Source organism: Mastigoproctus giganteus, chromosome 1 (genome assembly GCF_048544385.1).
Source record: "Mastigoproctus giganteus isolate SK-2022 chromosome 1, ASM4854438v1, whole genome shotgun sequence".
NCBI classification, from domain to species: domain Eukaryota; kingdom Metazoa; phylum Arthropoda; class Arachnida; order Uropygi; family Thelyphonidae; genus Mastigoproctus; species Mastigoproctus giganteus.
Genome location: NC_143575.1, coordinates 265,848,788 through 265,862,199, shown reverse-complemented (window position 1 = coordinate 265,862,199; position 13,412 = coordinate 265,848,788). Strand labels below are relative to the sequence as shown.

At 40.1% G+C, this 13,412-nt stretch overlaps 1 pseudogene across 1 annotated transcript; it reads left to right on the top strand.

Annotated features, from left to right (window-relative positions):
• The first annotated feature begins 278 nt into the window (after window positions 1-278).
• Window positions 279-8,379, top strand: LOC150091937 (acetylcholinesterase pseudogene; annotated as a pseudogene). Its single transcript, XR_016546766.1, has 3 exons — window positions 279-316; window positions 2,695-4,271; window positions 8,181-8,379. The product of XR_016546766.1 is annotated as an acetylcholinesterase pseudogene (transcript).
• The last annotated feature ends 5,033 nt before the right edge of the window (window positions 8,380-13,412 follow it).

The following is a 13,412-nucleotide window of genomic DNA, read 5'->3' as shown; positions in this document are numbered from 1 at the left end:
ACATATACGGAGCAGTATGGCTTTATTCGCTGATGATCCTAAAACCCTACTTCAACTACAAAAATAGAAAGGAAAAATTGACCATAATAAGTTGCTAACATAAACATGGAAACTACGATAATGAGAGACAATTTCAGAACTACATACAGGAAAAAAAACAAAGTTAAAAGCAAAATCACGAACATAATTAAATATATTGAAGGTCGTCTTGTTATTCACAAGATAACCTTCAGTATCATCTTGATAATTCTTAGAATTGATGTTCAGAAGGCAATACAAGTTAGGCAGTAAAAGGATTAAGTACGAATTCTCTAAAGTAAGTATTTTCTATTATTCTTGCAATCGATTTATCTTTTTCAAACATTTGTCCTGAAATAATGAATATTATATAATTAATAGTAGTAATCAATGTCTTATAATCGTATTCATATAAATGCAAAGATTTTTAGATGAATTCATTTATAAACTCCGCTTTCAAAATTGCGCATATGTAGATTTTTTTTATCTACATTCAGTCTTCCTTAGGTTTAACAAAACAAAAGAAGCCTAAAAAAATCTGTGCATCACGGTGGACCTTGTATCCTTCCTTTTCCATTATTCTTCTGATAAATTATTCTTAATTTAAGTGGCGATTTTCAGAAACATATTCACCGCGTAAGTCAAGAAGTAATTATTTACTTTCTTAAATGGTTAGGCCAAAGAAAATTTCAACCTTTAGAAAGATAGAATAATGAAAAAATATATTACAATTTTTTAAAAAATTTACTGTCAAAACACTTATTATAAAGCACTTTGTATATTATGACATCCAGCAAATATAATTTTCAAATTATTTCTTTTATTTTTCAAAATGATACCAATCATGCATACATAAGGAATCTCTTTGGCTACCCACTCATTCAACCACCAAGTCAGGATTCCTCCCTCAGTTCACACCGCTATAGAGCCTCCAACAACTGCGCTGCTGAACAATAGAATGCGCCTGATGACCAAAAGAACCATTCATTCTTTGACTCCACATGCAGGACCCATTGCAAAAGAGGCATTGCTTCATTGGCAAAAGAGGCCAATGAAGATAAACTGCAGAACCCACCCCTGGATCCTATCATGTCAGAGGGTACAATATATGAGAAATCCTTGTTTCTTAAAACAGCACTGGAAAATCTGTTCAAAGAGCAGACGAATAGAGTAACCACACTATTAAGGGGACTCTGTGGAATAAGCTCGACACACTCCTGGTGGAAGCTTACCTCGAAAGTGAGAGGGTCAACGCAAAACTCCAGGCTTACGCCCACTGTGGGGCAAAACAAATTCCACAGCGCACCCCCACATACGCCCAAGCGCTGAGGAATACATCAAGCGAGGCAGAAAAAACAAGCAATGCACCAATCCAGAAAAGGAAGATGTTACTGAAGACTCCAAATATTGTCATCCTCAAACCCACTGGGGAGGAGAAACACTCCAGTGAACAAACCAAGCAAAAGGTGATAGAAAACTTGAAAGAAGACTTTGAAAACACCAGAATGAAATCTATTAGGAAAACAAGGAATCCTGGAATCGTCATAGAGACGGAGAGTAAGGAAGAAGCAGAAGAAATACTAGCGAAACGAGAGATAAATGACCTGGGACTCACGGCGGTGGGCCATCCCCCCCCCCAAAAAAAAGGCCATCGATTACAATATTCAATGTTCACCAGGATCTACAACCTCAGCAACTGGCAGAGATCTACAGAAGAAACCTCAAAACCCACCTACCGGACCAGGAAGGGGAAACATTAGTGATCCCAAAATATAAGACAATGTTAAAAAAACGGCGGAGGATGCAACTGGACCGTTTTATGTATGTTAAAATAAATCTGTAAAAAGGATAAGGGAAAGAATTTATTAGTTTTACATACATTTATTCTTGGGATTGTTAATTCTCAACATGTCTACCGTCATTACGTATACAAACTGAGATACGATTCTGAAGTTCTACAGATACGTTTTGCAGTTGAGTTTCAGTAATACCCTGAATCATATTAGTTATCCTAGTTCGAAGATTGTCTAAAGAGCGAGGTTTTGTTGAATAAACAATAGTCTTAACATATCCACATAGAAAAAAAATCCAATGAGCTGAAATCTGGTGAACATGGTGGCCAAGAGATCGACCCACCTCTTCCAATCTATCTGTTAGAAAAATTTTCATTCAGAAACTGCCTAACACTGAGAGCAAAGTGACAAGGGGCACCATGTTTCTGAAACACTGTAATCACCTATTAGTCCTAAACGTGTTAGTTCAGAAATAAAATACTGTAATTCTGCAGCATTTCCAAATAACCCTCACTATTAACAACCAGTCCTTCGCCTTCCAGAGAGTGGTTTATCATTGACAGAACCTGTTTCTTTCTTTTACAGACTTTAATTCGGCCAACCACAGCACACAATTTACTTTCTCTTCTATTGAAGTCATTTGGTGAAGACTAATTCTGCAAAAAAATAATAATAATTAAAATGAAAAATTAAAATAGTTTCTAGTTTTATGGTGTTTATAATTCTAAATTAAATAAATATAGATTTTTTTTTCGCTGTCTTCTAGCACTGAAAAAAAATATATACTATATAATTTTTGCACTTCAATGATTTTTTTTATATATTATTTTTTAATTTATGTCACTGAAATTCTCTCTCTGTCTCTCTCTCTGTCTTCCTCTAGGAGAATCGTTCCTGATAGTATTCATAACTGAACTAACTGTAAGTCATGAACTCTTCGGAAGACATTCATTTTTACTTAAAAAAATGGAAATATGTTATCTTCTTAGCTGTAATATCAGCATTATTCTGTCAGCACGTGAACACAGAATCCACACAATTTGTGCAGACCAACAAAGGACCTATTAGAGGAAAAACCATAAACATGAAGAACGGAAAATCTGTGGAAGTTTTCTTCGGAATACCATATGCCAAACCTCCTGTTGGAAAGTATCGCTTCCGACCACCGGAACCCCTTGATGAATGGACCGAAATCTTTAATGCTACCAAAAAACCAATGAACTGCATGCAAAATATGACTTTTAAGCACAAAAAGATGGACTTGTTGCTGAAACTTCTATCACCGAACTCTTTTAGTGAAGACTGTCTAATACTCAATGTATGGAGGCCAAATCCACCGCCTGAAAATGCATCAGTGTTAGTATGGATACATGGAGGAGCATTCGCATTTGGGTCTTCGGGGCAGTCTCTTTATGATGCCCAAGGGTTAGTTTCGGAGGAAAGTGTGATTGTGGTATCAGTGAATTACAGACTTGGACCATTTGGGTTTCTTTATTTTGATCATCGAGATGCACCAGGAAATGTGGGATTACTTGATCAACTATTAGCAATTCGTTGGGTTCGAGAAAATATTGCACAGTTTGGAGGAGATCCAGAGAGCATCACGCTGTTTGGGGAAAGTGCAGGGGGTACAAGTGTGGGCTTTCATCTTTTTTCTCCGCTAAGTAGAAACTTTTTCAAGAGAGCAATCATGCAGAGCGGAACCGCAACATGTCCATGGGGGCTACAGAAAAAAACACAAGGTATTGTTCAAGGACTACGTTTGGCTAAAGCATTGAAATGTCCTCATGATGAGAATGACGTTGATGCTATTTTAGAGTGCCTCAGACAGAAAGATGCTAAAGAACTAGCAGAAGAAGAACCAAAGTTGAGAGGAAAAATTGGAGCTTCTTTTGCTCCAGTAGTAGATGGCTATATAATAATAGAAAATCCAGAGATATCTCTGCAGAATAAGACATTCATGAATACGAGTATTCTTATTGGAACAAACCTAAATGAGGGAAGTTTATTCTCGGCAATTATGCTGCCTGAAATATTCCCCCTGATGGATCAAATTTCGATCACTCCTGAACAGTTCTTGTACGCCTTGAAAACATTCTCTCCTTATAAGGACAAAATGATTGAAAAATTAATAATCTACGAATACACCGATTGGGTAGATTCTAATTATGTCCGTGGTATTGATCAATTAATAGGCGATGTAAATTTTGTTTGTCCGACCAACCAGATTGCTCGAAACTATGCCAACTCGGGAAATGATGTATATTTATACAGATTCGATTATAAACCACAAGACATATTATTCTACAAGTTTCCAGAGTGGACAGGGGTCGGTCACATCAGCGAAATAAGTTATGTATTCGGTTTATTCCACACTTCAATATTCAGTGGTTCCACTCTAGAAGAAACGCAGCTGTCACGAAGGATGATGAGATATTGGGCCAATTTTGCGAGGACAGGGTAAGATTTCTTTCTTCGATTACTTGAGCAGTGGCGGGTTTAAGCATAATTATCGAAGGTGGGCATTTAGGACATTGCTAAAATTTCGAAGACCCGCTAAAACGGACTCCGAAATTAGGATGTCTAAGCCATTAAAACTACCAAGATATTCGATTGAATTTTGTTCAATTTCTACGTTTTCTTCTTTGTAAAAATTAAAAGAAGAAAATCGTGTATTTTAAGTTAAATTCCTCTATCCATCCCACTCAAAAAAAAATTCCGATGAGGGTCTGAAATTGCCAATTCCACCACTGCAGCTAAGTAATTCATAATTAATAAATAATAAATAATAATATTAATTAATGAATTAATATTAGAGTATTCAAAATGTGGAATTATGAAAGTTAATTTTGTTATTCAATATTTTGCATTTTTCAAAATTTACAAAATAAAATTAAATAAAGTCTCTATAGATGAGAGAAAAACAACAGGCGTCTCAAGATCATTCACTACGTCTTCTCTTCAACGTCAGCGGATTCGGTAGCAGCAAAATTCTACCTTCTCGCGATGCCCCAAGAACTTGTTTGCGAGCTATACAAGAGAGCTGATAGCTGCATAACTAAATCAAAGAGAGAGGGGGGTAGGGAGAAAAACTATCGACATAAGGACGTTGTGAAAGGAATACGTGCATAAAATAATTTAGAAGAAAAGGCCAATTACCATGAATTTAGCTGTGATCTCTGGATAACACCAAGGTCGAATTACGCGATTACATATAAAGGAGACGAAAAAAATACAGGGTTGTTAAAATTAAAATATCCCTATGTAGAGGACTCTGGAGCAAGTTCTAAGGCTCGTCCTGAAGAGAAATTTGGACAAGTAAAATAAAGAATGCGCTCGCCATTTATTGTAAAAAAAAATAGTTACAAAATGTGTCACTGTATAGCGCTGTGGCGATACAAATCACTTGAACAGCACTACAATTGTTCAATCTGTCCTCCATTTTGGTCAACAACAGTTTCCATTCGAAGAACAGCATTTTCTACAGCAGAACGTAACATCAACTGGAATGCTAGCACACAGTGGCGTAGCTACCATGTAGGCAGGCCTCTACGCCCGGGTCCGGGGCCTTTAGGGGCCGAGAATCTTTGGCTGTCTCCTCGTTTTGCAATTTTCATTAATTAAGTAGAGGCCCGAATATGTTCTTTGCCTCAGGGCCCGAAAAAGGGTAGCTACTGCTAGCACATGATATCTATTGCTGTCCTTCAGGCCTGCCAGAGTTTGACATCCTTCCCGATACACCTGGTTCTTCAAAAAACCCCACAACCAGAAGTCGCATGGAGTGAGGTCCGATGAGCGGGATGGCAAAGATGTCTAGAAATAATGGCTGATGACCCGTTCGTCTGTAAAGTGTTTCCTTAGCAATCTTTGGACACAACGGTGGATGTGGGGTGACGCACCATTTTGCATGAATAGAGGGCTGTTCGTGCAAAATGTTTCACTATTTGGGATACAATATACAATATGTAAATAATAAGTTATTTCTACCTGTTGTCCAAATTTCTCTTCAGGACGAGCCTTAGAACTCGCTCCAGAGCCCTCTACATAGGGATACTTTAATTTTAACAACCCTGTACATCTGACTAAATTTGAAATACTGTACAGGAACAAATATTTTAAAACGTAAGAAATGTATTCAGCGAGGGTTAAGACTGTGCGAATCAGCATGAAAATACACTGGTCTGCAAAATTTAAGGATCACTCATGTTTTCACCTGTAGCTTCTCGTAGGAGTCGTCTGGATTTGGGAAAAGCATACCAAAGGAACCTCGTGAGGTACAGAAATGGCGAAGGAAACAAAACCGAAAAAAAAAAAAATAGAAACAAAACGGTACACAGGGACTTTATTCAAAAATGGCAACACAGCACTGGCTTCCATGATACAGAGGCATCACTGCCAAAGATGGAACAAAGGGAAGAGGTGCTCCTCAGTAGCAGATATGACCACCCCTAATATCGATGCACCGCCTGTCCATACTTAGAACAATGTCGTTGATAAGTTCTTGCGGTAACATCGTCCATTCCTCTGTCAGCGCCATCTTCAGCTGGTGAACATTTTCTAGTGGGTGTGGACGTGACACTAGGCGTCTCCCCCAGAGCGTCCAATATGTGTTCAAAGGGATTTAAATCGACGGAAAGGGCAGACTAATCCATACGAACAATGTCCTCACTTTCCAAAAGCATATCTAATGAATAATATACATCCGTTTATATACATAGACGACCTCTGGAAAACAGGCGAAAACCAGTTGTAATCAGTCTTCTGCACTAAGTGGGGTTCTGCTGTAGTCACTTTTCCTCTTCAAGAGCATCTCGTGGGATGCATGATGACTCTTCCTATGATTAAAGCCGGCCCTTTCAAAATCGGCCGTGTGGTAGGCAATGGTATACCACCACGTTATCTGATGCCACAGAGACCATAACAAAACCAACTCCAAAAACTGCTGTTAAAGGAAGACCTGCAATTAGGTGGAAGGAAGGGATCAGTGAACTTTTGGGCGTGATATTTTGCGATGCTGCTCGTACAGCACATGATCGATGCCGTTGGAGGAATTTGTTGGTGGCCACAACAGCTCCTCGGGGAAATATGTGAGTGGAAGAAGAAGAACCATACAACGCACGTTCACTGGCCAAAAAATTAAAAAAATAATAATAATAAAAAAACATTTGAAATTTGTGTCAACGATACGCAAATGTAAGTAAACTGTCACATGGTATAATTACAAATTCGCTGGTAGTACCAGAAAAACAACGCGATCCTCCCCTGAGACCGACTAACTCAGTCAGCTGCGTTGTGAAAAAGACCCATAAAAATTCCTCTTACCGTTGAGGGGATTCGAACTCAAGTCTTTTCCGCCCAGTGTGGGGAGGACGGTGATTATACCAACTGTGCTATCCACCTACTGATGAAAATTGCAGGTCATTCAACGTGGATAATCTTCCAGGCTCTCACTTCCTCGTTTAAATTCCGCTGCCCACTTCTTAACCATGGAATAGGAAGGAGCATCCTCCTCCAATATTGTAACCACTTCTTCATGAATTGCCTTTGGAGTTCGTCTCTTTTTTTTTCCAAATATTGGATGACTGTACGGTGATGATTTTGTCTCTTTCCTTATTCACTTTGATTTCAGGACCTGTAATTAAAGAAGGACGTTATTTAAACTGCATTGAAACTTTTCGGGTTACTATTTGGAGTGTTATACATAAATAAAGAAAATTTTAACACTGTGCCACTATTCTTCCATATTCGGGTCACTGCTCTGACAAGAAGAACATGGCGTCAACAAGAGATTGAAAAGTGACGCGAGGCGTACTGGCGTAATAAAAATGTCCTCAATTCTTGGAGTTAGATAATTGTGCAATACGTAGATGATTGTGCTGATGACTAAGTCTTTACAGTTCATTCCAGAGATGCGCATTGGGTTTGAGGTCCATCAATTTGGCTGGCTAGGGAAGATACTTGAAGTCTTTATTCCTCAAACCTCAAATTCGAACTGAAAATGTTTAAAATTTCCTCAAACACATTTGTCACTCTGTCACCTTACATTTTGGGTCATAATTCAGGGCCTTTTCCAGGCCCTTTTCATTTCTACAGAATGACTCGAATGAAACTAGCATTTGAATACTGGACAGGTGCAACTGTCATCTCTGTTGATGCGCCTGCTAAATAAGCATCAACAAACCCAAACATATAACCCGATGGACCACAAGAAACACAACAATGGCCACCCTTCACAACAAAAAACGAAGAATTTATGATATTCGACAATGAATTTTCCAGTACTAATGTAGTAAAAATAATTTAAGGTTTTCCATCTTTTTATATAATGTCATGTGGTTCAACTCTTCAATGTCCTGTCTTTCTTTCCAGAAACCCAAACATATCACCTGATGGATCTCAAGAAACACAACAATGGCCACTCTTCACAACAAAAAAAAAGGAATTTATGATATTCGATAATCCATTTTCCAGCACTGTAGGTCATGGATACAATGAGAGAAGATGTGCTTTCTGGAGGGAACATATTCCAGCGATGCTAAAAAATAAAGGTAAATCTCTGAACTTTTGAACATCACATACATATTGACTTATTAAAATAATATTGCCACAAATCTGAGATTAAAGTTATACAGTGTCACTACCATGTCGTCAGGAAATTAAACTGAACTTTGTACAAGAACAGCATGCAGTATTCAGAAGTGTACCTTACTACGCTTGAATGACGCCATTCAACTGAATGATGCAGAAACAACTAGGTCAGGTAATAAACAGATTATTATTTTTATTATTATTATTATTATTATGACGCCGGATCACCAATATCATGGACAAGGGCTCGAATCCCACCGCGTTAAAAAAATAAATTTAAAAAAATCGCGCACGAAAAAAAAAATAAATAAATAAAAATCGCAAGTCACGTCATTGGACCTACCCTTCCAAGGCTTAAGTGACGGCTGAGGCAGAGTGGCGCCATCTGGTGTCGCTCGCATAACTACCACCGCCCACTAAACAGATCCGCCTCCATAGCTGGATGAAGATGAGTTTTTAGATGTATTGAACATATTGTATCAAATGTGGCGCAGGATAAAGTCACATGTCTTCGGGCCTTAAGTAGAGGTCAGCTCTAAAAGTCGGAGAGTCTCCAGTGGACCACAATGAAGCGAGGAGCGCTGTTTCCCGTATGGCTACCACAACTGAAGACCAACCAGCCTGAAGTGATTCTGCTCAAATGCGAAAGTGACCTCCCAGGAGGGAAGATGCCTCGTAGTATACATTGTCATATTTCACATGACAATGTATACTACGAGGAGATGGGGAAATCCCTGGTGCCGTTTGACACGAATACACTTTACACTTTACTATCAAGTCTAACAACAGTACCGATCATCAGACAACTGCAACATAGACTCGCGATTGCTAAAGCAAACTGGGACATCTTTGCGCAACAATTGGAAGCAGCTACATCTGGTGGCTCACAAGAACAGGAGACTGAATTAGACCCAGATTACCACCAAAGGACAGTTACAGAACTCATTACCAGTGTAGCTCAGATGGCAATTAGGAAGAAAAATCCCATCCCCGGCGCGGTGTCCTAGTGGAATCAGGAGATCCAGACACTATGAAAGAAAGTTACAAAACGAAGAAAGGATTTCCAGCGGGCACGCAGGACCTGGCCGGAGAATGAGATTGAAGTCTTGAGAAAAAGATATAGGGAAGCCAGGAACCAATACATAGATAAAATTCGCAAGAGCAAAAAGAGTGCCTGGAAGCGCCTGGTGACAACAATGGGAAATGAGAATCCATAGGGGGGGAGGTGGTATACAAGGGAACTAACAACAAAAATCCCTAGGGGGGAGAAGTTCTCACAACCACCAGAATCCCACAAGGACTATTTACAACTACGTGGGAGCAGTCCATTAACAATATTTTGGACATCTTCAAGGAGGCGGTTACCCCAAACACAGAAAAGCTGCAAACCCTATGCAAGCAAAATGAAAACTACAAGACGGAAGCTGTGCTGTGGAGCAACCATTCACATTAGAGGAACTACAAGAAGCAGCAGCACAAATCCGGTCCAAAAAATGCCCGGCCAAAGATCTATTAGAGCCGGAGATTATTAAGCAAGTTGTCCAATTGGCTCCAAAGCTACTACAAAAGCTGTACAATCAATGCTTGTCAGAGAGATACTTCCCCAAAAATCAGAAAATGACGACTGTAAATCTGATTCTCAAGAACCCCAGCAAGGACCCACAACTACCGGCCTATCGCCCTCCTCACAGTCATGAGCAAACTACTGGAGCGACTACTACACAAGCGGATTGAACACTACTACTCTGCTACCAACCTGAAATCACCCAATCAGTTTGGCTTTAGGCCTGGACTATCAACTGTGGATACCATGAGGAACCTTCTGGTTGCTGTTGAGGAATGTCAGAAAAATACTTCCTAGCCACAACAGTGGACTTTGCCGAGGCATTCAACTCCCTTTGGTGGCTGAGCGACCTTCGCTGATGATTTAATCCTTTCAGTGACTGCAGACGCAAGAGCCCAGCTAGAGGACCAAGCAAACAACGGCCTAAAAATCCTACAGAAGTGAGCAGAGGACAACTTTCTCCAAATATCAACAGAGAAAACCAAATCAATCCTACTGAAAGGAACCCTCAATGTCAGAAGGCCACCCCAAATAAAAATAAATGGCACCACAATCAACTTTGCCACTGAAATGAATACCTTGGTGTCGTTTTTGACATAAAACTATCATTCCACCCCCATCTCAAACAAGTCAGGAACAAAATAAGGAAATACTCTGCCATGGTTGCAAGCATCACGCGCCGCGACTGGGGCCTCAAAAAACATGTCCTGTGTTGTATTACAAGACCACTTTTATTCCAATGATCACCTACGCGGCCGCTATTTGTTATCACAAGACCACTATGGTCGTCAATAGAACACTAGAATCAACCCATCGGTCAATCTTACTCACAATTACTCGAGCCTGCAACACAGTCAGCATGAAGCCCGTCCAGGTGCTGGTCTGTGTCCTCCCATTGCACCTGGAGGCAGTCCGACGCGGCCTAATCTGCTAATACTCCAAAGGGATCCCTATCACATTCAAAGGATATACAATCGACCCGACAAACGGAAAGAGCATGGAAAACTTGCGTCTACAAAAACACCTCCAACAAGAATGGCAGAAAAGGTAGAATGACCTCCACCTTTTCTGCCACCTTTTTCGGTCACAAGGAAAATTTTACCATACATTGAAAAGGTCTACCCAAAATCATCGACTTGACTTCAGCCGGGACGGGTACTCACCTTTCTACTAACGGGCCATGGGCCCCTTCAATGACAAACTCACCACGCTAGGGCTCCTTGATGACCCACGCTGCACCTGCGGAGATGTTGAGAGCTGGTCACATCTTACGTATCAGTGTCCAAGGTACGAAGATCTGCTGGGATTATTCTACACGAGATTGATATACATCCTATAGGACCAGGAACATCACCTTTTGGACTCACACGATGAATACAAAATCCTCACAAAATACGCCCAGGACCTCTTTGCGACAAGAGGAACCCGATATGCGCTGACAAACTGGCAAGTGACTGGAACCAGTTGCACTCTCCATGCCACTGTTCCTCTAACAGAAAATGACCATTAACCAGATTGGGACATTCTTCGAAGAATGATTACAGCTCTGGACAATGCCTACAACCGATGGGCCCCTTCGGTTGTAGGCATTGTCCTGCAACCTGGACGGGATACTCTCAGAAAAGAAAGAGGGAATCCCTAACAAAACTACAACTTGTAATGGACCCTGAACTCCTAAAAAGCGAAACTTTACCGAACTTGTCCCAACTACTGGATTTCTACAACAGACTCTGACTCAGATAGTAGCTCTGCTGCACATACTCATTGGAGGTCCATCATAGCAACCACTGTCTAACACTGACCTGTGGAAAGGGATCAGATTGACCTTCTGGACAGGACATTGTCCTGCCTTTGACCAGACCATGATACTGATGTTACCGGACTTAAAGGAAACACATCGGATCCGACCAACTGCCTATGCACTATTTGGCGATCAGTACCCTGCTCCCTTGCTGCGTATCTTTATTCCCCTTTCCTGGCAGGGCGGGAAGGAGCCAGATTCATTCCCCCTCCTCTTTCCATCCTCTTTTCTTTCTGGTGGAGCATGGGCCTGCCCCACTGTCACTAATTGGGAGCATCTCTATCGCACCCATTCTTCTGACTTTCCTTCCCCCAGCCTTCAGTTTCCGTCCCTCACTCTGTGTACATTAGAAAACACGCCAAAATAGTAGGAGTCGTTGTTGTCATTGTTTTTCTAGCCTAAGGAGAATCAGCAACTGAGGCCATATTGCTCCGTGTATATTGACAGTATTGGGTGTGTTCTGATGTCAAGTTTCTGTTTGCTGGACGAAAAATTCAAGTTTCTGGGAGAAAAAGAAAAAGAACGTAAAGCTATAAGGCTTTATTAAGTGTTCTGTAAAGTTATAATCTTAGTAATTAATTGATAAAGGGATAACTATATGTACTTTACACTTCTATTAATCATAGAAAAAGAAAACAAAATAATCATTCAATTTACGATAACAAATCGAACATGTCTGATATGCGGTACACTCCACATTAACCAACATGTTTATTCATTATTGTACACTGAAAGGGCAGAATTCGTGGGTTTCTTTTATGGTCATCGTGCCCACAAAGGGCAGTGGATTCATCCAGCAGGAAAATGCGCCTCACCAGAGACCAGTGGTGACTAGAACACGGGTCAAAGAGCATTCCGCAGATTTTACCACCATGGAATGGCCTGCCCGTTCAACGGACATGAACCTTGTGGAGCGTCTTTGGGATGCTGTGGAAAGGTCCGTTGGAGCTTTGGATCCTCCACCCAGGAATGTGACGGAATTATGGACAGCAAGCAGGGATGGAAATACCAGTGGAACGCTCTCGTGAACTAGTGGACTGAATGCCTCGCCGTGTGCCTGCTCTTATCCTGGCAAAAGGTGGGCCTACCCGTTACTAGATAGGCATCCCATGATTTCTGTCCATTCAGTGTATATTATTTTATTATTTTTTAACGTTACCAATATTTTTTGTAATTACTGTATAACTTGTTTTATACAATCTTATGCGTAATGCTCCTTTATTATTTGCTTCTTTAACATTTGGTGATTTGATTTTTTTTTTTCAGAAGAAAAATCCGAAGACCAAGTAAAACCAACAAGTCTTCCAATTCTATATTTCCAACATTGCCAGCTGTCCAATTGCCTTTGTAGATGTATAAACGCAACGAACATTTTCGTGGAAGAAATTGTAAAATGCACGAGGCGGAACTCATTCCATCCAGGATTTTTCCCTTGAAATCAATCTGTCACGTTTCCATAAATATTAAAAATAAAATGCATTGCAGAATATTTTATAATTTAATTTTTATTTTAACCATACAATAGTGTGCTTCCTGTACTGATACGCACAAAGATCATTGTTATTATACATTAGTGTAACATTGCATAATTTCAACTTTACTTGAAAATCAAGATATCCTACAACAATCTGATTCATTAACCAGAAGA